Source organism: Pholcus phalangioides, unplaced genomic scaffold (genome assembly GCF_987345545.1).
Source record: "Pholcus phalangioides strain wild (caught in Gottingen) unplaced genomic scaffold, Ppha-v1.0 ptg000042l_1, whole genome shotgun sequence".
In the NCBI taxonomy this organism is placed as follows: Eukaryota; Metazoa; Arthropoda; class Arachnida; order Araneae; family Pholcidae; genus Pholcus; species Pholcus phalangioides.
Window position 1 is genome coordinate 28,136,217 of NW_028301628.1, and position 22,046 is coordinate 28,158,262.

The 22,046-nt window shown below is 37.5% G+C and overlaps 1 protein-coding gene and 1 non-coding gene across 3 annotated transcripts in view; both read right to left on the minus strand.

Annotated features, from left to right (window-relative positions):
- The window catches only part of LOC149064731 (heparan sulfate glucosamine 3-O-sulfotransferase 1-like), a 147,436-nt gene that overhangs the window by 78,621 nt on the left and 46,769 nt on the right, over positions 1–22,046 (minus strand). The window contains exons 2-3 of one of the 2 annotated variants that reach the window (XM_089254949.1): positions 18,823–18,910; positions 1,097–1,226 (exon numbers count right to left, since the gene is read on the minus strand). The gene's annotated coding sequence lies outside the window, so the exon portion shown is untranslated. The remainder of the gene's footprint in view (positions 1–1,096; positions 1,227–18,822; positions 18,911–22,046) is intronic. The other variant, XM_089254950.1, reaches the window with a different exon arrangement.
- On the minus strand, positions 9,356–9,427 carry TRNAA-UGC (transfer RNA alanine (anticodon UGC)). Its single transcript has one exon. It is a non-coding gene; the product is annotated as a tRNA-Ala (tRNA).

Genomic DNA, 22,046 nt, shown 5'->3' on the forward strand with positions numbered 1-22,046 from the left:
CGTCTTATTTAAAAGAAAAGTAGTTATCCTACACTTTCGTTGTGATCTGATAACTGTAAATGCCACCCTAAAAACACATACATTAGATCAGTCAGCCAAGTCTTTGGACGCTGGGGAGGGGGGGGGAGACCGTATGGCTTTCAGGAAAGAACGATTTGCTATTAAAAATTTGCACTTCAGTGACTTAGACCACACTGATTTTCAACCGTCCATATGATGTATGGAAAAGGAACAATAATCGACAGTTATGCATCACCAAGTGGCTCAGTGATAAGATGCTCGTCTGCCACTATAAAAGTTGCCGTCAAGGTCCACGGGTTCGAAACAAGTTCTTTACTTGCCGAGCCTGGGGGCAATCGCCGATAGATGGCACCTTCATTTCCTACCCAGCTCCACTGGTTGGAAATTCCCGTTTGGCGATATATGACTGTAGTTGGTGTGCGGTATGATATCATAGTCATGCATTAGATTCTATCGCCAGTATTATCAATAGAAAAGATGAACATTTCGCTATGCCAAAATTCTAAATATTTCTTGGAAAAAAAAACCTAAGCAAAAAAGGGCTGGAAAATGCATCGTTATATCCGAAGTAGGTGCATACTTGTTGACGTCAAAAGCGAGGTCTGTGCAGTTCCCTCCCTCACCGGGATTTTTCGCTGCTTGAAGTTTCGTCCCAGACATTTTTCTCAAAGCATTTCATCCTCTGGCGTTTCGTCACCGACATTTTGACACCTACATGTATAATTAGCACGAAGTAAAAATGTGAATAATGCTCACAAATTTTTTTTAACGCTCTAAAATATCGATTCAATGCTATTCAACAGTTGAAAAAAAATTTCGTTGAGGACAGATTATCGTTATAGCGAGAGCACCATCACCACCATAACACACTACCCAAATCATGCTGTTGGTGGTATGTATCCTAAATCGGTGAAGAATCGATCGAACGGGGGCGAAACATTGGGGGCTAAATGTTGGGGGGGGGGGGGGTGAAATGTCAGAGATGATATTTCCGGGGGCCAAAACGGGTTCACCTTAAAGCACAATAAATCTATGACAACATTTTACAATTAGAATACTATTTAAATACACTTACCATTAACTTGATAAATACCGGGTCAAAACGAATGGACATCTCCCATGCTCTTTCGATCACCCAAAAAATGGAGGAAATCCGTATACTTCTATGCTTATTCCAATCAACAGCACATCTTGGAATCCATTAACTGTAAATAATATCGAATTGCTGATTTATTTTTCAATTGGTAATTTACAAAAAGAGAAATTGAGCATTTTCAATTGAAAAGTTTTCTGGATTGTTAACGTGTTACTGAATAGCATCGGTACTTACTATTCGGTGAGAATCCACGTTATCAATGATTTGTCGGGTTTTGTATAAATTTGTGAATTTTTCAATTTTTTTTTTTAATTTCAAAATAAATACCAAGTCAATAACACAAATATAGTGATCTCTAGATTACGAAAATAACTCTAGACTGAACCATAATGCGTTTGAGACATCCATGATTACATGGCTACGAGAGAGAGTCCTTTTGAATTTTCACCCAATCCTTAAGTCTAATGACCACCATTCGAACCCTTGATTTGACTAGTTTTCGTTATTGTTAAATCTGACTGACGGATTGGAAATTCTTTGGAATTGGAAATTCTCTTTAAACTGTGATTTTACTTGAACTAATGGATTAAGATTTGGTATTAGCGATGATGAAGCATTATTTGAAGATATTGATTAGCGTTATTTGAAGATATTGATTAGCGTTATTTGAAGATATTGATTAGCGTTATTTGAAGATATTGATTAGCGTTATTTGAAGATATTGATTAGCGTTATTTGAAGATATTGATTAGCGTTATTTGAAGATATTGATTAGCGTTATTTGAAGATATTGATTAGCGTTATTTGAAGATATTCGATTACATTGACAAGGCAGCATTGTTTGGAAATATTGTTCATAAGGCAGCAATATTAGGAAATGTTGTAGACAAGACAGCATTTTTCCCGATAATTATTGATATTAAAGGACCAGACATGCCCCGTTCACATTTTCAATGGATGTCACTGATGACAAAGCATTATTTGAAGATATCAATCACATTGAGAAGGCAGCATTGTTGACAAAATCAACAAAGTACCTGTACTGTTTGTAAAAATCATTGACAACATCGCATTATTTTCAGATATTGTTAATGACAGAATTGTTTGGAGATATTGTTAATACAAATGCAAAGGCCACAACAGACAAAATGCCCAACGAAGTGGCTGAGAAGCCACATAAAAAAATGCCCATAAAAAATATGGATGTCTTTATATATCTAAATTATATAAAAAGTACAGCAACCCAATAAGAGCAATAAAAAAACCAATGACTTGACCATTATTTATGTTATTAGCCATAATGATTTAGCATTGTTTGGAGACATTGTCGGAAACAGCATTGTTTTGAGATATTAGAAAAAGTGACTAAAAAATATAAATATTTATCACACACATTCATTACTTTTTTTTCTCTCATAAATTGCATTTCAATTCACTGCAATTTATAGCATCAAATATAGCATCGCTTCATTTCCCGCAATTTAGCGATTTTCAGTTATTTCAGTCAGAACTGATAATTTTGCTTGCTTTTGACATCATATTTTAGTGACAATCGGCGATTTCCGGTACTTGGAATCCCAAATTACAGTATTTTTCTCGGAGAAAATATGGTCAGACGCGTAAAAACAAGTAATGTCCCGCAAAATATGGAGGCATATAGTCACCCTACCCATAATTAATCAAACCATTCCCAAATAGTAATTATGGAAAAAAAACCCATCAAATGATATCATTAGGGAATACTATATGTTACGTATAAACCTGATTTCTTAATGCAGTATCTATGGATAATTAATTCAAATACGTTTTTCTCTTAAACGACATTCAGGTAAGGAAATTAATTATTAAAATGAGCTTCATCGACGTCATCATCTCAATCAATTTGGATTTAATGAGCTCCATTAAAAACGACCAAAAGAATATTCAGCTAATTAAAAAAACATAATAGTAATGACAACTTCGTGATATGTTTTTAGAAATGCAGAAACGAGTTTATAGAAAATAATTATCTAGACACAAGGACGTTTTGTATTGATTAATTAATCGATTCCGAACAAGTTCTTAGTGGTTTTGTCAAAAAAAAGTGACGTCATAGAGTGAACACTTGTGGTATCACGCCCTCTTTCACGTGTTCAATTATGAAGCTTATACGGAAATACTAATTTTTTTTTTCCGTTTCAGATGCTTTTAATAGCCGTCGTCGTCGTCGTCGCTATGAATGACGGATTGGAAGCTCTCAAGAAGCCCGCTTCTTTTTCGTCTTGAGCACTTCCTGAGTTCATAATAGCCTTTCCTGTAAGTGTTTATGAAAATCACTTCTAGCAGATAAAATAACGCTTTGTGGAAACGCTCTTAAACAAGCCGGAATGACTCGTGAATGGATTCCAGGCAGGAAATTAGCATAAAATTGATTAGGAACGGGTTAAAAAAAAAACCCCCCAGGAACAGTTGGACCGATATCGAATCATACAACTTGTTTGTTCAACAATTGTTGCGTTGATTGCGGTATTGCTCGAGAAGTTTGACTAGACTCTAATAAAATAAGACTTCAATCGGAATACACCAAACGGTTATTTCTATTTCCAAAAAATCTGATGATATATATACCTCATTCAGTTTGGAAATCGTTTGAAAACATTGTTGACAAAACAACATAGTTTGAAAAGGGTTAACAAATTCAAATACAAATTCCAGGGCCATAACAGGGTAAATGCCCAACGAGGGTAGCTGAGGAAGGAATGAAAACATAAAATAAAATTAGCACAATAAATAAAATTAGTAATAATGCTCATGAAAAATATGTATGTCAAGTATATTTATAAAATACAGCAACCCAAAATAGACAACATTATTTGGATACATCATTGACAATACAGCATTGTTCAAAGATGTTGCTCCCAAGGTGGCATTATTTCGTGATATTGTTGACGACACAGCATAATTTGGAGATATTGTTGAAGTCACGGCATAATTTGGAAATATTTTTGACGACACAGCATAATTTTGATATATTTTTGACGACACAGCGAAATTTGGAGATATTGTTGAAGTCACAGCATAATTTGGAGATATTTTTGATGACATAGCATAATTTGGAGATAATATTGACGAGACGGTATTGTTTTCTGTAATTAATAATATTGAAAAACCAGACATGCCTCTCTTCTCATCTCCAATTATTGACAATAAAGTATTATTTAAAGATATTGATGACATTGACAAAGCGGCATTGTTTGTAGATATTATTGGCAAGACAACATTATCCGGGAAATATTTTTTGCTGTCATCTTGAACAAGACAGCGTTGTTTAGAAGTATTTTCGATAAGATAGTATTATAAGAGGACTTTTTGATGAGACACCACTGTTTCGAGACATTGTTGATAAGACAATAATGTAATAAGACATCAATTGTAATATAAAAAATGAGCATCTATGGATACTCCTCCTTGAGAAAAACCCTACGATACCTCATTCATATCGGAATCATGATAGTTATCTGGTGATATGTATCTTCAGATAATATCTTATATACAAGGCAACACATTCATTAGAGACAATTAACAAGACAACATTGTTCGGAGACAGCGTTGGCAAGACAGGATTGATTTCATATATTATTGATATTGAAAAGGACTAGGACACACCATCCTACTCTATATACTATACTATATCTATACTATACTCCTACCATATCTTCGATGGATATTATTGATAATGGAGCACTATTTTAGAAGATATTGATGCGAAGACAGGGAATTGTTTGAAGAAATGGTTGACGCTGTGATCGGGGATATTTTCGACTCGATAGCATTGATTGAAAATATTTATTAGCAATACAGTATTTAGAAAGAGAGATTGAAAATATATTGACAAGACAGCATTGATTGGAAATATTATTGACAAGACCGCAAAGTTTGTGAAACTTATTTTGCAGTCATTCTAGACAAAACAACGTCGTTTGAAGATATTACTTAAAGGGAAAATGTTGTTTAAAAATATTGTTGACAAAACATCATTGTCTATAAACATTGTCTGGCAAAACATTATTGTTTATAAAGAGTGTTGACAAAACAGCAGTTTGGTTGGATACACTTTTAATACGTAGTTGGTAGCAAACTAGCTGATGACAACAAAGTTTTGATGAAAAATCAATTTCACGCCAACAGAGAATTTTCTGAAGTCTCTGATTATTAGCGAGAGCGTATTGTTTAAGCTCTGGTGTTTTTTTTACAATAGAAAATTGTTTGAAAACTGATAAATGAAAGGAGAGGAAACCAATAGCTGACAAGATAGCATTGTTTGTCATTTATTATTATCTAAACAAGAAAGTAGTATTTAGAGGCAAATGGCGACAAAAGGTTATTATTGGAGGAGTGATTGTCGCTTGAAAAATTTTGCCGCATTGTTGGATGACTGTATGTTGACAAGAGATTATCAACACTGTCTTTTTCCCCTCCCTTCTATGTATCCGGAAATTTCAAGGCCTCAAGCATTTCACGTAAATATGTATACTGTGTTACGGCTAACATGCGAAGTCTGAGCAGTTCACGAAGTGGCGGACCACTCCACGGCTACATCGAGAGCTGGTCATTGTCAGAAGTGACCGGTCGCTTCCCGAAGTGCCCAGGCTTCAGTCATTGACCATGATATATACACTAATATGCAAATATGCAAAACACAATCACCCAACCTCGTTGAGTTGAAGCCTCAAGATCCCATTAAATGGCTCAGCGCAAGATCAGGAGATGCTGCTCTGTTGATTGATATTCCAAAGAGCAGGGTTTCGAATGCATATAATGTATTCGTGTGCAGACATTGCAAATATATACCATACATTCGATTGAGTCAATTGAATGACGTTGCCAAGGGCTCCGTGATCGTGCTCGTGTCAGAGCGAATTGCGAAGTTTGCATTGATTACAACGTATAGATATGTAAGCCTTTCGTAGATGGAGGGAAGGAACATTTGAATATCTTAGCGTCGATAGAGCTAATGATACACTTGACGCCTTAACGTAAATTTACCGAAGTTCAAATCTGCCCGATATGAAGCCAGTATAATTTATAAGTGGGGGCATGTTATTATTGAGGACGATGGAAGCCTAAAAAAAAGGTCAGAAAAAGAAGAAAGAGAGAAATTAGAAAAAGGGCGGAAGAAAAGAATTCAGAAATGGGCAAATTAGGGGCGGAAATTAGAAAAGGAAAAAGAGGGCAGAAATTACAAAACGTAAAATAGGGGGCAGAAATTCCAAAAGGCAAAGGAGGACAAAAATTCAGAAAAGGGCAAAATAGAGCCAGAAATTAGAAATGGTGAAAAAGGTCCAAAACTCAGGAAAGGTAAGAAAAAAAGAAGGGTTGTTGAAAACAGCAAGAGGACAGAAATTTTAAGAAAGTAAAAAAAGGAAAAAGGGAAAAAGTAAAAGGAAAAAGTAAAAAAAGGCAAAAAGGGGGAGGGCAGAAATTAGGAAATGACAAAAGAAGACAGGAATTGAGAAAAAAAACCAAGTCAAAAATTAGAAAAAAAGGCTAAACAGGACAGAAATTCTGATAAAGCAAATAGGTAGCAAGAATTACAAAAAGCAAAGGAGGGCAAAAACTCAGGAAAGGGCAAAATAGAGCCAGAAATCAGAGAAAGGTAAATTTCAGTAGTAGTATTTTCCCAGAGTAATTTCAGTTAAGATTAAAAAAAAAGACAGAAATTCCACAGAATCAGCAGAGGGTCAGAAATTAGGGTGGGAGGGCAAAAGAGGACAGAAACTCAGTAAAGGACAAAAGAGGACAGGAACTCAGTAAAGGACAAAAGAGGGCAGGAACTCAGTAAGGGACAAAAGAGGACAAATATTTCGAGAACAACAGAGGGTCAAAATGAGAAAAAACGGCCAAAAAGGATAGAAAATTTGAAAATGGCAAAAAAAGAATAGAAATTCATGAAAGGTAAAAAAAAAATCATGAAAGATAAATGGCATAAAAAAATATTCAGAAAATGGCAGGAAAACAGAAATTCATGAAAGATCAAAGAAGTACAGGAATTCAAAAAAGGTAACGGGGGCTCAAAAATCAGGAAAAGGGTGAACAAGAATTTAGAAAAGGAAAAAGAAGGGCAGAAATTCAAAGAAACCGCAAAAGAGCCATAATTTAGGAAAGGTTAAGGAAGAGCAGAAATCCGGTAAAAAAAAGACAAAAAACGGCAAAAAATTTAAATAGCAGAAACAGATGGCCTATATATTCTTACAAGAAATTCGCAGCACAACGACGGAAATCCTAAAATAACAGCAATTAAATCCCTTGCCGATAAGCAATCGATCAATCGTAATGGACTGACTGGGTGTTGATCGGTTACAAGGTTTAAGTCATCTCTAATCTCGGCTGATAATGTGAAATAATGTTTATTCCCGTTTTTGGTGTTTTTTTTTTTTGTGCTACTGTTATTTGTAATAATATCTTATTTTTGGTTGTTTCTTATCTTATTCTTCAAAGACGTCTTAATGAGGGCCACCAATAACGAAAAGAGAGTCTTTAAGAAACGATTACAATTCGGAAAAACAAGACCGCTGCCATCTTACTTGACCTTTGTTGGCCAAAGATCCTTGAACTTTGTTGATTCTAACGAAAAAAATGCTGTTTCACACTGCTTTTTTTCTTTCACAATTAATCAATGAGATAAATTGTGTTTGAACAACCAATTAATAAATAACCCAAATAGTTCTAATTGTTTTTAATAGAAGAAAAACAACCCCGAAACATGGATGAGATTTTTTTCAATACGATTACCGTTTTGATTAATACAAATGCCAAAAACAGGCAAAATGCCAACAAAGTGGCTGTCTCTTTTGATTCAAAAGTTTACGGACACACGTTTGGGCATTCAGTAAATTGTCATTCATCGAATATTTATATCGATAAGAAATTATGCAAGTTTGAAATCGAGTATACCGCAATGCATTTAACGTAAAAGATGATCGAAATTTGATCAAATTCTCCTCTTATATTCATTGCCATCCTCCTTGGCAAAGTCATGTTCTGAGGGTTTTCTACCTCGCCAATCTACATACTTGTTCTAGAAAATTAAAAGTATCAGATATCTGATTATCACGGCCCTTTCTGTGCACCTAAGGCTCTGGACCATGCCAGGGTAGCCCTGCAAATCAGCATAGTTGCCAAACTTGCAGCATGAAAATTCACGGGAGATTTGAATTTGAAATTTCTTACAAAAAAAATTGTTTTAGATTTCTTTGTGGCTTTGACTTCCTTGTAAAATAACTTACCCAAGCAAATAACGTACATTCATTCGCATATAAGACGATCTCTGACGTATAAGAGGAGGTATGATTTTTTAGAGATCAAAATTGAAGTAGTATTTATTACATGGTTTTATTTTTATAAGAATTTCAGCCCGAATTATTGTTTCTAAAAAAAAAAATTGGAAAAATTTACTCGATTCTTCTTGCTGGGGGCTTCCCTGATTTCAGATCATTCATGCACTGCTTTTGAAAAATTGTTGTTGGGGAAGAGCACATTGTTCGAGAAATGATTGTTGACGTACAAGAGAATATTGTTTATAGGCTGATTGTTGGCAAGAAGATTGACGTTTGAAGACGAATTCTTCTTGCAAAATGCATTATTATAGAGAGTGCAATGTTTGTGAGAACAATATTGTTGGATTTACAAGAGTTGTTGTCTTCCAAGGATATATTGTTGTCTTCCAAGAATATATTGTTGTCTTCCAAGGATATATTGTTGTCTTCCAAGAATATATTGTTGTCTTCCAAGAATATATTGTTGTCTTCCAAGAATATATTGTTGTCTTTCAAGAATATATTGTTGTCTTCCAAGAATATATATTGTTTAATTACAAGAGTATATTGTTTACAGCCTGATTGTTGTCTTTTATGAGGGTATTGTTTATAGACTGATTGCTGGAAAAAATACTGACATTTGAAGACGAATTCTTTTCACAAAATACACTGTTTAAGTCATTATTAAAGACAATGCAATGTTTTGTAAACCGATATGGGGCAAAAGAACGTCTTTGACAACTAATTGTTCAGAAGAAGATTGTTGAATTTACTTGACTGATTATTCATATTCCAAGAGGATATTGTTTGTGGACTGATTGTTGAATTCTAAAGAATATGTAATATACGAATATATAATGTTTAGAGGTTTTCAATTTGAATTTTAAGAGCTCGATTAATAACAATCATACGACACAAAAAAATAAAAATGTTTGTCGAAAAATGGAGGTGCGGGGGATCGAACCCCGGGCCTTTCACATGCAAAGCGAACGCTCTACCACTGAGCTACACCCCCACATGCCGACAGCTATTAGAAATGCTATCATCAACGTTCAATGCTGCATGACGTGTAAACAAGATTGCGTATGTACACCTGCCAAACGCGCCTCGTAATTCTGAGGAAACTTTCATATCTGTTATAGCTACTGATGAATGATCGTTTCATTGCACCCACGTTCATTTTATGCTCCCGAAATCTGACCAAAACAAGGTGTGGAGACTTCTTAAAGAACAGAATCTTTCACTTCTGATTTCAGTGCAATAATTTCTCGGTTAACAACAGCCCCGTAACAACACTTTATAAACCTCTAGCTAAAGATGGCGCTGGCCGTAATCCGTACAGTATTTGGTGAAAACCAATTATGAACTAGAGAAGTTTTTTTAGGGAGATATTTATTTTTTTCAGTAGAAGTTCGTTTTAACAATGGCGCACGGGAGTAATTGTCATTATGATGGACTTCTCGTTATAACTGGATGTCTTTGTAATATTATCTCTTTGACAATCACCTGCAAATCACTCGTTATATCGAGATTGTCGTTATAAGCCATACTCGTTATAACGGACTACTGTATTTGGCAATACATTTTTAAAAATAATACTTTCGTGATTTTTAATACCGACAGTATCATCTCCCGGCATCCCCTTATGAATACACAGATAATATTTTGAAATTATATCAGTGGTGCGTGTGTTCAAGTTTTGTGTCGAGAATTGAAGATCAGGCCCGTAACTAAGCTGGGTCTCGGGGCCCCCGAGTTAAATTAGGGGGCCCACAAAAAATGCACACTCATTTTTTTTTGTTTTAAATTTTTTTGACAGTTTCTTGTTTGAAACAATCGACAAAATGAGAAGAGGAGAAAGTCTCCCCTCCATTTTAGAAGCAGTCATTTCAATAGACCCTGCTTTCCTGGAAAAAGTCTGACCCAAGAGAAGGCACGCTACGGCACTGATATAGATGCTTAAAGAAGTCGAGCTGTCCGCAGCATTCAAGATAAGGTTTAATATTCATTTCTTTAGAGCAGGGAATGCGACAATAGCAGAAATTAATGGGGACATTTGTGAGATGTTGGCTCCGAATTCCCATGTGTGTCATGGCAAAGTACGTAAACAGGCGAAGCAGTAGTACGTAACCATTCGTAATAGCTTTACCGCACACCTACTCCGGTCATATCGCTATACGACAATTACTTACCGGTGGAGTTGGGTAGGAAATGAAGGTGCCATCTATTGGCGGTCGCTCCAGGCTCGGTAGGCAAAGAACTTGTTTTCAATGTTTTTCACTCGGATGAAGGGCTGGGAAACGTATGAATCAGAACCGTAACTATGATTATTGCCTTAAAACTTCAAAATTCGATAATTTTATAACACGGTGTTCTTTGTTCCCACCTAAAATTGCCGCCCGAAATAAATAAACCATTGGGAGGGGAAGGATGCAAATTGTCAGTCGTCCCGTATACTGTGTATGGCATTTAAGCTCGTACTTCGGGGGGGGGGGGTGTGCGTTGCATTGCATATTCAATGATTATTGGGGGGGGGGGTTAAGCCTTCTCCCCCACGAAATTTATTGGGGATGGTAGGCTCAAATAGCCTCAGCCCCCCCCCCCAGGTTCCGGGGCCTATGTAGGCAGCTTTCATCTCATGGTACGAACCGCGTGACTGATATGATTGTAAATGGCGTCGAAATCCGTATATGAGATGCCGGAAAACATCGCAAATGTGCAAACACGTGCTTTTCAAAGACAGAGGAAACATAGATTTCTACCGGCAAAACGGGAGGTACACCACGGAGGAGGAGGGGAGGGGGTGTACGAAAGATCAACTTTGGAAGGAAATTCTTCCAGTGAAAATTCACCTTCAAATGACCTTTAAATTAGCAGAAATTGATTGAAAAATAGCGCATAAAACGTTTTCTTTCGACGTTGTTTGATTGACTTATAACCCCGGAGTACACTTTCTGGTACACGGATACTACACGTCAAGCTGAACATTGTTTTGCGATAGAACCTTGAAATACAAATGACTTTCATTTTCAGTGCATAGTAAAATACAATTTCAGCTGGAGCCAAAGGAGTTGGGGGATTAAAATAACCCTACAAGTGAGGTGAAAAAATATTTCAACCCCCGCACATAATACCGTTCGGGGGTCATTCAAGTATTACGTCTGCATCGAGGAGGGGGTTTCGGATTTGCTAACTTTTGATGACAAAGGGGGAGGGGATTGCTTACGTCATCAACCACCCCTTTTTTGAAGATATGAAATATTCTAAGCTGCTCACGAAATTTTGCTGACGGGTGGGAGGGGGTCAAAAATGGCTGAAAATCTGCTTACGTAATACTTGAATGGCCACTTAGAGAGAAAAAGGGGGGGGGACTTTTTTTTTCCGCAATTGCCGGTGACTAATAAACCAAACATGCACCTCGTCCACATTCCTCTGCGGAATTTTCAGTGAATTGGTACATGCTGGAATGCGCATATACGTGTTGTGAACCTAACATGAAGTTTGTTTGTGTGTAGTGCTGGCATCTGGCATAAATTTTTCAGACTATGCATGAAGATTTATACCGTTGTAGGCCTGTTGCTGCTCTCTGTGGCGAAACTTTTTGAAGGGGAGATAGGCTCTCATTCGCGCCTTGAAGTTGGGAACCACAGAAAACCAACTTCAGTCGACCACCACTGTGGCGAAATTTGGAGGAATTGCCCGTGGCTGGAAGCTCCTCGCGATGACGGGCAAGATTGCCATATTTGGCGACTTCTTCATTAACCTGGCTAATGCTCGTATCTTATAAATATGTGGGTTATTGCCATTGGCTCGGTTTAAAATATTATTTTTCTTGCAGAAATGTGCTATCATCCATCCTTCTTAATTTGAGCGGAAGATTTTTGGTAACTCTCCTCGTGGTAAACCCATATAAATAGTGATACCGGGGCTCCGACGGGTAGTTACAACCCCATCAAATCCGCCCCTTCAATCACCTATTCCTCTTAATGCCATGCGAGCAAAACATTAAAAATATCTTTTAGATAAAACAAATTACTTTATAAATAAAATAAACCCGAATCACATAGGAAACAAAATCATTAAAATTCAATGACGTTGCCGTCGACAATGAAGCAAATCAACAAGACAAAAAAAAAAAAAAATCATTTGGCGCTGAAAATGAAAAAACAAAAACAAAAAAAAACGCGCCAATTTAACGACGTTAAGATGGCGCTTTTTTTTTAAAGTAAATTATATATACAGAAAACTGCATGAGAAAAGTCGAAAAAAAGAACATCGAGAACGAAGGCAATATGCTTATTAATACTTAATATCTTATGAGCAAGAATCATAAAAGATGTAAGATAGGAGGAGAGGGGGAGGGTGGAGGGAGGGGAAGGAACATCCGGGAACTCGTCGTCGAGGATAGCACACAAATGGACTGCATTTTTTTCTTCTTCTTCTTCTTCAGGGAAATGAAAATACGTAAAAACAAAATCCAACATGGCAGAGGTAGGATGAGATGATATTCTTCGTGCAATCGAGTTATCAGTGGCTAAACCTTAGGAAACTTATACACTGATGATGACGGTGCAGGGTTTCGAGCCGCTGATCTCTCTCTCTCTCTGTTTCCTCCTCGGTATACGTATCTTTGAATTATGGATGATAAACAATCGAGAAGCCAGCAGTGTCTTTATTTATTCATCAATGTATCCGCTAGAGGAAATTATTCTGCGAAAAGAGCCAACAAGTTGCTGCGAGAGAGAAAGAGAGTATCGATACGGTTGGTGCCGCGAATTAATGAAATTCCATCCACGCGCTATCAATTACGAGTTGGCGCTGTTGGCTCTTTTTTTTAGTTTTATTATTTTTGTTTGTGATAATTATCGACATAAACGGTTCGATTAATATTTATAATGATTATTTCAATCAAGATTGTTTCGTGATCATGTATTAATTAATATCTGCTATGCTATCTGATTACGGGGGGGGGGGGTTGGATTCATGGATATTCCATGAAATATTCATTTTGGTTTATTCATGTTTTTTCTAGATGTAGTATGTTACGTGTCCATGGAGGATAATAGTGCGTGTTTTTATACATAGGGCAGTTTTGAGAGCATCAACGGCTGCCCACCCACCGGTCTAAGTGATTTTTTTTTGGAATGTCTGCTCTTCAATCCGTATGCGGGAAATTCATCGCCATCAATTCTCCACTGGAAAATTCTCCAACAACTAAATGCTACGCAATTCACTGACAAGCATTCGTCGATAAGGTGACATAGTGAGTAGGTGAGTGAGCAGATGAGTCAGCGAGTGAGTAAGTAAGCAAATGAGGGAGTGAGGGAGTTGTGAGTGAGCAAATGTGGAAGTGAAGGAGTTGGTGAGTGAACACATGAGTAAATGAGTGACTGAGAAATTGATGAGTGAGCAAATGAGGAAGTGAAGAAGTTGGTGAGTGATCACGTCAGCATGGGGGGGGGGGTTCGGATTTGCTGACTTTTGATGACGGGGGGGAGGGGGCGTTTGAAGGTTGCTTACGTCATCATCCACCTCTTTTTGAAGATATGAAATATTCTAAGCTGCTGACGAAATTTTGCTGACGGGGGGGGGGGGGGGGGGGTCCAGCGTTTTGCTGACTTTTGCTGACAAGGGAGAGTGGGGTCAAAAATGGCTGAAAATCTGCTTACGTAATACTTGAATGGCCCCTAAGTGGTCCGCGACACATTTTCAAACGAATGAAGTGTCCCGCACTCTCCTAGAGGTTGAACAGCTTTGACTTACAGTTATTCAAGGAAACGCATGCCCTTCCTAGAATATGTATGTATCTATCACTATGGGCAATTTACTACTTAGTGAGTTGTACCGGAAGTGTACCTGTGTGTATACCTTACAGTCTGAGTGCTTGTCTAGTGGCGTGTCTGTTGAATATGTACGACTAGAACGGGGTGGGGGGGGGGGGCAAAGGGTGCAACTGAACCACGCGGCTGAAATAAGGACTGAAGGAAAAGAAAACTTCGCTTCAAATAAAAAAAAAATTCAAATGTATTTTCAGTGCAGAATGGAGAAGCATTTCCATCTTCGCTTCAAAATATGAAAAATAGATGGCAGCACCAGCAATAACACGAAACAAGCGCAACTCTGGCAACATAAATACGTTAAGGCTACGCATATGCATCTACATGCAACAAGAAGAATGTGTTCATGGCGATGCATGTACAATTAAGTAGTAGTAGTAGAGAGTTGGGGTAGTACGAAATTAAATCTATCCCTTCAAACAAAAATATTAGTTGTGGCCCTACTCAGATTAGTCTTCTGTGCGATTAATTAATTTATATTAATTAGGCCAATTAATTTCTTAACGCGATTTTCGTGATTTTAGTACACAACAGGGATTCTTAACATTTGTTGCTCCATTCGCTTTTTATACTTACACGACGAAGGTCAGGAACCCCTCTTTTGCCAGTAAGATGGGCGTCACGGACCCCTTCACAGAATAATGCCGAGCACAGAATAATTTAAGGCCCAAAAGCTAATAGTTATCTCATCTAAACTCTCGGACCCCCCCCCCCAATCTCTCTCCAAGGACCCTAAGAATCAATGATGCAGATATTTTTTTAATTAACGCCATCTAGTGTGTAATTACCACGTATACACAGCAAGAACAAATGAATAAAAACAAGAAATTTTCGGAATAAAACAAAATAATATACGCATATTAAATCAAAAATTACTATAGAATTACCAATTTCGTGAATTTGATTTTATTAATTTTTTGTAAAGATAAATAAGTAAATGAATTTATTTCAACTAAAACTTTTAATCATCGTTTGTTATTCCTCTTTGATTAGTAATGCTTCGTACGCTGTTACCGTGTACGGAATATTAGTGATTTCATAAAACTATACAAATACAACGCCACAACAGGCAAACCGCCCAACGAGGCGGCCGACTTAAGAACATCATGGATCCCCGAGCCCCTACCTACTACTGCTAACCACACATGCACCCCCCCCCCCCCGCCGCGGAACCCCCCAACGAATCGGTACATGCGGGAATGTGCGCGTACGTGTAGTGCAACCTGACGTTTGTTTCTGTGTAATGCTTGTTATGTGTAGTGCTGCCATCTGCCCCCAGTTTTACTAACTATGAGTGAAGTGTTATGGTTGAATGATTTACCGTTGTAGGACTGTTGCTCTCTGTGGCGAGACTTTTTAACGGGGAGATCGGCTCGCATTTGCGCCTTGAAGTTGAGAACCACAGAAAACCAACTTCAGCCGACCACCACTGTGGGGTTCGAACCCGGATCCTCGCATCACGAGTCCGGCACTATAACCACTCGACCACCACAGCGGCAACCTATGTCGTAGCCAATGGTGCGACGCGGACTAGATTTTAGGGGATGGCTACGCCAAATCGACCACTTGTATAGCCCGCACTGTACTATTTCATCACCTGCTAGAGATAGGCCTCCGCACGGGTTGCCATAAACGTCATTCGGAAATAGATTGGCTCTTAAATACCGCATAGTGATTGGATGTGGGGCATAGAAATCGCCAATTCTGAGCCCGAGATCATTTCTTTTCCTCACAACGATGATACTGGCACGAGCAGGGAATTTTTTTCCCCCCGAATATTCTTGGGGCAAATGGACTACTTACTGACATCACAAGCAGAGTGCGGACGCCTATCTGTAGGAGGTGCTGTTTCATACCACCCTTCAAATGCTTCATAATTTGAAATGAGTCATTCGAGAAAACCAGATTCGAACCTGGGGAATGTCACACCAATAGATGGCACCTTAATTTCCCTACCGAGCTCGTTAATGACAGTGAATTGCGATATGGCCGGAGTTGGTGTTTAGTGAAGTAGCAATCGTTTTCACAAAAAGGGTCCCCGTGTCTGTCAAGGACAATCTTTGAAAACGTTCTCACGATACGCCTTATGACCACATTTTCTTCCTGTGGCCCCCCTGTTTCAACCTCCCCATCCTGGAGCGAGAAACCAGTTCTACTTATTAAATCACTTACTGAGAAACTTTAGAGTGCAATAAAAATTTTATAAATGGGCTCGATTTAGCTAGACCGTATCATCTTTTTCTCTATCTAAATTAGCACCTGTTCGAAACAACAGCAGAACTCCGTTAAAACAACATCGAAGATTCTACGAAAATTTCTCGTTATAACGGAATTTGACGCTTTCAAGTATAAAAAATATAATCACTTGCAATCAAATGGTGTAAGTGAAGTCCTTCTTTGGGGAGGACCGTATTTTATCTAGAAAAATACGGGAAATTGGGATCATACAGACGACGCTCGATATAATGATCCCCTTCATCCCATCGAAAACTGACGTTATATTGGGAGGGTCTTAATATCGAAAGTAAAACATATATGATAGTTGTTCTGTGAAAAACATTTAGAACTTATCCTACCGGTTGTTGTAATGGAGTGGTTGCTATAACGGGGGGGGGGTCGTTATAACGAGTGTCGATTGTACATGGTTTACGGAAAATTCACCGCTGGGAAAGTTCACCGACCAACAATTCAGCGATGAAAAATTTAGTGCTGGGAAAATTCACCAATTAACAATTCACCAACAGGTGATTGAGTGACATTGTGAGTGAGTGACGTAATGAGCGATCTATTGAGTGAGTGATATAATAAGCTGCCCAGTGATTGACTAAGTGATCTGGTGAGCGAGCGAGCAAGTTTCAGCCACAGGCCGGATTCGCTCATTCATTCACTCACTCTCATTCATTGACTTACTCGTTCATTTGCCCACTCGAGCATTCATTCACTCATGTCGAATTGAGGTCAGTGAATTGTTTGTCGGTGAATTTTCCCAACGATGAATTTTCTATTCAGTGAACTGTTGGTCGACGAATTATCCTAGAAGTGAATGGCGGTGAGTTTTTCGGGCACGTAAATACATGGCATGACCATTTCTCGTTGAAAATATTGTCAATCACCGGCAAAATTGCCAATTATTCCTTATAAATGAGTCGGCGAGAAATGCAGTGCGGCAGCAAGTCTATACGAATTTAAAAATTATATATTTCATGAGCAAAAAAATTAAATATGGAAAATATAAGAAATTTCTATGCATTTATAGTCAAATGATTATAAAAATAATCCATTAATTATGCAAACTATCTTCATTCCCGATTTTAGTAAGGGATATGAATTGAAGTCCGCTTATATAAAACACCGGATATTTTTATACAAAGACGTCAGAGAGGGCAAAATTGCGTGTTATATTATATTCCTAATTATGAGGGCTTTGTTGCTCAGGTCGATAAGATACTCGCTTAAAGCCGGGTTTTCCTAGGAATAGGTTTTTTTGCGCAGCGTGAACCGAATTAGACCATTTTGCGTCTGCAGAAACGTGTTACATACGCACGCTACGCGTTTGTGTTTTCTTAGCATGGCGCATCAGATCAGGGTGGCTATATCATATTGTATAGCCTTGGCATCAGCTCTACTCTTTCGTCTGCATGCTTCAGTTTGAAGGGAAGGGAAAGAAAACACACGAGAGTGAAGAGGACATCGTCAAAACGCGCTGCGCACGACGCACTTGACTCCTCCAGAAGCACTCAGCCAATCACGCTGACGTAAAGCGCTGTCGTGAGCCGTTTTGCGCTCTGTAGGAGAACTGCTTTTCTTATTGGTGAGTGGGTGAACGGTGTGTCGCACTGAGCGATTCACGTTGCACGCGGCACAGAAAACCTGCTCCTAGGAAAACCAGGCTTTCGGAGTAGAATTTCAGCACCGGGTACAGCGTGAAAACGCAAATTGGTTAAAAACCTGAAATTCAGGTTTTTTTCCGACCAATCAGCGTTTTCAGTATTCACGCACCATAGAAAACCTGCTCCTAGGAACACCCGTCTTAAAGTACCAAAGGATGTTCAGAGATGTCACGAATTCGATACCACATTCGTCCTTGGGGAAAAAAACTTTCCTGACACGGTGGTGGAACTAAAACAAACGGCAACAACATGGCACCGCAGAAAAGATTGCTACCGCAGGGAATCCCACACCGGAGGGTTAGCGCACTAATCTATCGGTGAGTATAAAAAAAAAAGGTGGCCGCTCTGAATCGGCAATAATTTGTAGGTCCCGGTCTAATTAGTCCGCGTGTGCGGAAAATGACCGTGGTGCGACAAAAATAATCGATGATCTTAATTACGATAAATGATACGGAATAACGACAAAAAGTGACGTTATATCCGAGGTCGTTGCGTTATCATTGACGTTACAAGTAAGGCTCGTTAGCAATATGATGGTTAACCTATAAAAATCTATGGGAATTATCCGGGACCGACAATTATTGACGTTATAAGGAAGAGGTCATTATAACCGAGCTCAAACGTACTTAAAATTTACATGAAGAAATTAAGATTATTTCTTCCAACATCAATTTGCAAATTACCTTTTCAAAGTGCCGTTGCTTGGAAGCTGTCATTGTAGCAGTCAATACGAGACCATAACAGATAAAAGTGAGAATATCTTATGTAACCCTATAAAATACCAAAAAAATCGAAATTCATAAGATATTGGAATAAAATATTCTTTTGATTAGCATTTACTGTAAAAAAATATGCAATATTGATTATTTTTTTTCTAGATAGTATCGGAAATAAAGAATTGAAAACCATTCTCTATAAATTTTCACTTTTATTATCGAAAAAGTATCAGTCATTCCGATGAAACGATCACCGAATAGGGGAAAAGAACCTCGGCTTTAAAAAGCTTGAAGCTCTTCCTACTGCTTTCTTCTTGTTCGTTGCGTATTTTAAAGCCGATATATTTACAAGTGGCATTGATTAATGGTTCTTTCATCACCCGCCAATCCTTAAGAGAAAAATTGCATTTATAGAAAAGTCTCTTGATGATGAGCCTTTCCCCTGAGCTTTAAGGGAACCAGGGTTACACTGTAAAAGTTTTGTAAAAGTGCTTTTATACAACTTGAAAAATACAACCAATAAACTGATCGGTCGCATTAGCTCGAATGTAACCGATATGCTTATTCGTTGAATTTTTCAAGTTTTATACAAAAGCACTTTTACAAAACTTTTATAGTCTAATCCCGGCCTGATTAACATTGTCCACATCAGACCCACGTGTGGTTCACAGGACAGGAAACATGTTAAATACCTTTCACAAAAGATTTGTCAAAGAAAACAGTATAATTTTACATTGAAGACATAAAAGAAGAATATTGTATTTTTCATCATAGAAAAGTATCATCTTATTCTTAAGTGCGGAATAACACTATAAAAGTTTGATAAAATCACTTTTACAAAACTCGATAAAAAAACACCCAATAATAATTGGTTACATTGGCTCAAACGTAACCGATACGTTTGTTGTATGCATCTTTCAAGTTTTATAAAATAATTTTATAAAACTTTTATTGTATAATCCTGGCTTGAAAATAGTTTCGAAATCGGTTTATATAAAAAAATATATAATATTTACTCGTTGCATTTTTCAAGTTGCAAGTTTTGTACAAGAAATTTTGTAAAACTTTTATATTGTAATGCTGTAATAGTGTAACCGAAAAATGGTTTCGAAAAAAGTTTATAATAAATCGTAATATATACAAAATACCAATAACGGACAATATTTAAATACAAAAATATTTGAAATCATAAGATAGTGAAATAAAATACTCTTTTGATTAGCATTTACTAAAAAAAAAAATGCAATAATGATTTCTTTCCTAGATAACATCGGGAAATGAAGAACAGAAAACCATTTTCTATACATTTCTTTTCCTTTTTATCAATATCCAAAAGTATCAGTCATTCCGATGAAACCATCACCGAATAGGGGAAGAACCTGAGCTTTATAAAGCTCAAAGCTTTTCCTATTGCTTTCTTCTTGTGCATTCGTCGCTTATTTCAGAACCGATATTTATAAGTAGCATTGATGAATGGTCCTTTCATAACCCGAAAATCCTTAAGAAAAATTACATTTATACAGAAGTCTTGATGATCTTTCTTTCCCCCCGAGCTTCAAATACTCATTGTCAACACCTTTCCAAAAAGAATTGTCAAAGAATTTGACATTGCAGAGATCGGAAGTGAAGACAAGTCGATATTTTTCAATTTATTTTTCATTTATAGAAAAGTGGAATCTTATTCTAAAAATGGTTTTTAAAATCGCTTTTTCTTTTCTTTTAAATTCTGGATCCCTCCCAATGACTTCCGAAATCTTTTGTCAAGATCTCGAGAATATTGATTTATTTCGTTTTAATGGCCGCTGAAGTTTTTGAGACTTCCAATAAACGCTAGGTTTTAATCACTCCTTTCCAGAAACTTTTGCTTCATGAGTCACGATGCCTTCCAAAATATTCTTATCTCGGAATCGTGTCTTCTTCAGTTAAGAGGAAGGCTTACAGAACCAGTAAGGCAGGGGGGTTCTCAATTTTTGTGTTCCACGCAGGGCCGTCATTTTAACTTTTTCCAGGGGGCAACAACATGTACTCAATGTACATATACAGGGTGATTATAAAAAAACTATCCCGACATATGGGCCCCTAACTATCATACCATTCACAGAAACTGAATGAAATTTTGGCATGAGGTATTTTGATGTATGCGCTCAAGAATGATATGGAAAACAACAGTGTCACTCTAACAGTTACGATTACAGTGAGAAAATTTCGAAAATATCAAATGGCAACACCAAGTTTTTGGTATTGGAATGTGATCTCCATTGTGAAAAACCCTAAATAGCGTTCGAACGGCAACTATAGCATGAAAATCACCGGCGGTAGATAGGCTAAAAGTGAGGACAACCAATAAGGACAGAGAAGCAGCATAAAATAAAGCATTTTATTGTGTTTCACAGATTTTCCACATGACCTTGTGGAGGACTAATCAGGCTGGGATCTCAGCCGAAGAAACGGTGTGACGAATGAAACGAACATTAATGCTCTGGTGCACGGCAAAGTCCTTTTTACTTTTTCCTTGCCTAGCTCCAGGGATTTTCGTGCTACAGGTGCCATTCCAACGCTGTTTAGTGTTTTTTCAGCATGGAGATCGCATTCCAATACAAAAAACTTGGTGTTGCCGTTTGATATTTTCGAAATTTTCTCACTGTAACCGTAACTGTTACAGTGACACTGTTGTTTTCCATATCATTCTTGAGCGCATACCTCAAAATACCTTATGCCAAAATTTCATTCAGTTTCTGTGAATGGTATGATAGTTAGGGACCCATGTGTCGGGATAGTTTTTTTTATAATCACCCCGTATATATCTATACCTATATATATATATATATACACACACAATTTTTAGTGTATTTTCAAAATCCAGGGGGGGGGGGTAACGGCTCCCCCCGACCCCCCACCCTCGAAATGACGGGCCTGGCTACACGGTACCTTTCTGTTAATACAGTGGAACCTTTTCTAACGGAAACTTCCCGTTAACAGACACTTTTCTCATCCCCGGTCCCGTGGAATAGGATTTTAAGGTATTTCACTTCCCGTTATATATTTATTAATTCATCATTACTTATTAAAAATTTCAGAATATTTTTATTGAGTTTGCAATTCTTATTTATAGCAGTACCTTCGTCAAAACTTAGGTACAACAAATAAAACTAAAAATTTCGCTGCTTAATTAGAAATCAAAACAAGCGTCC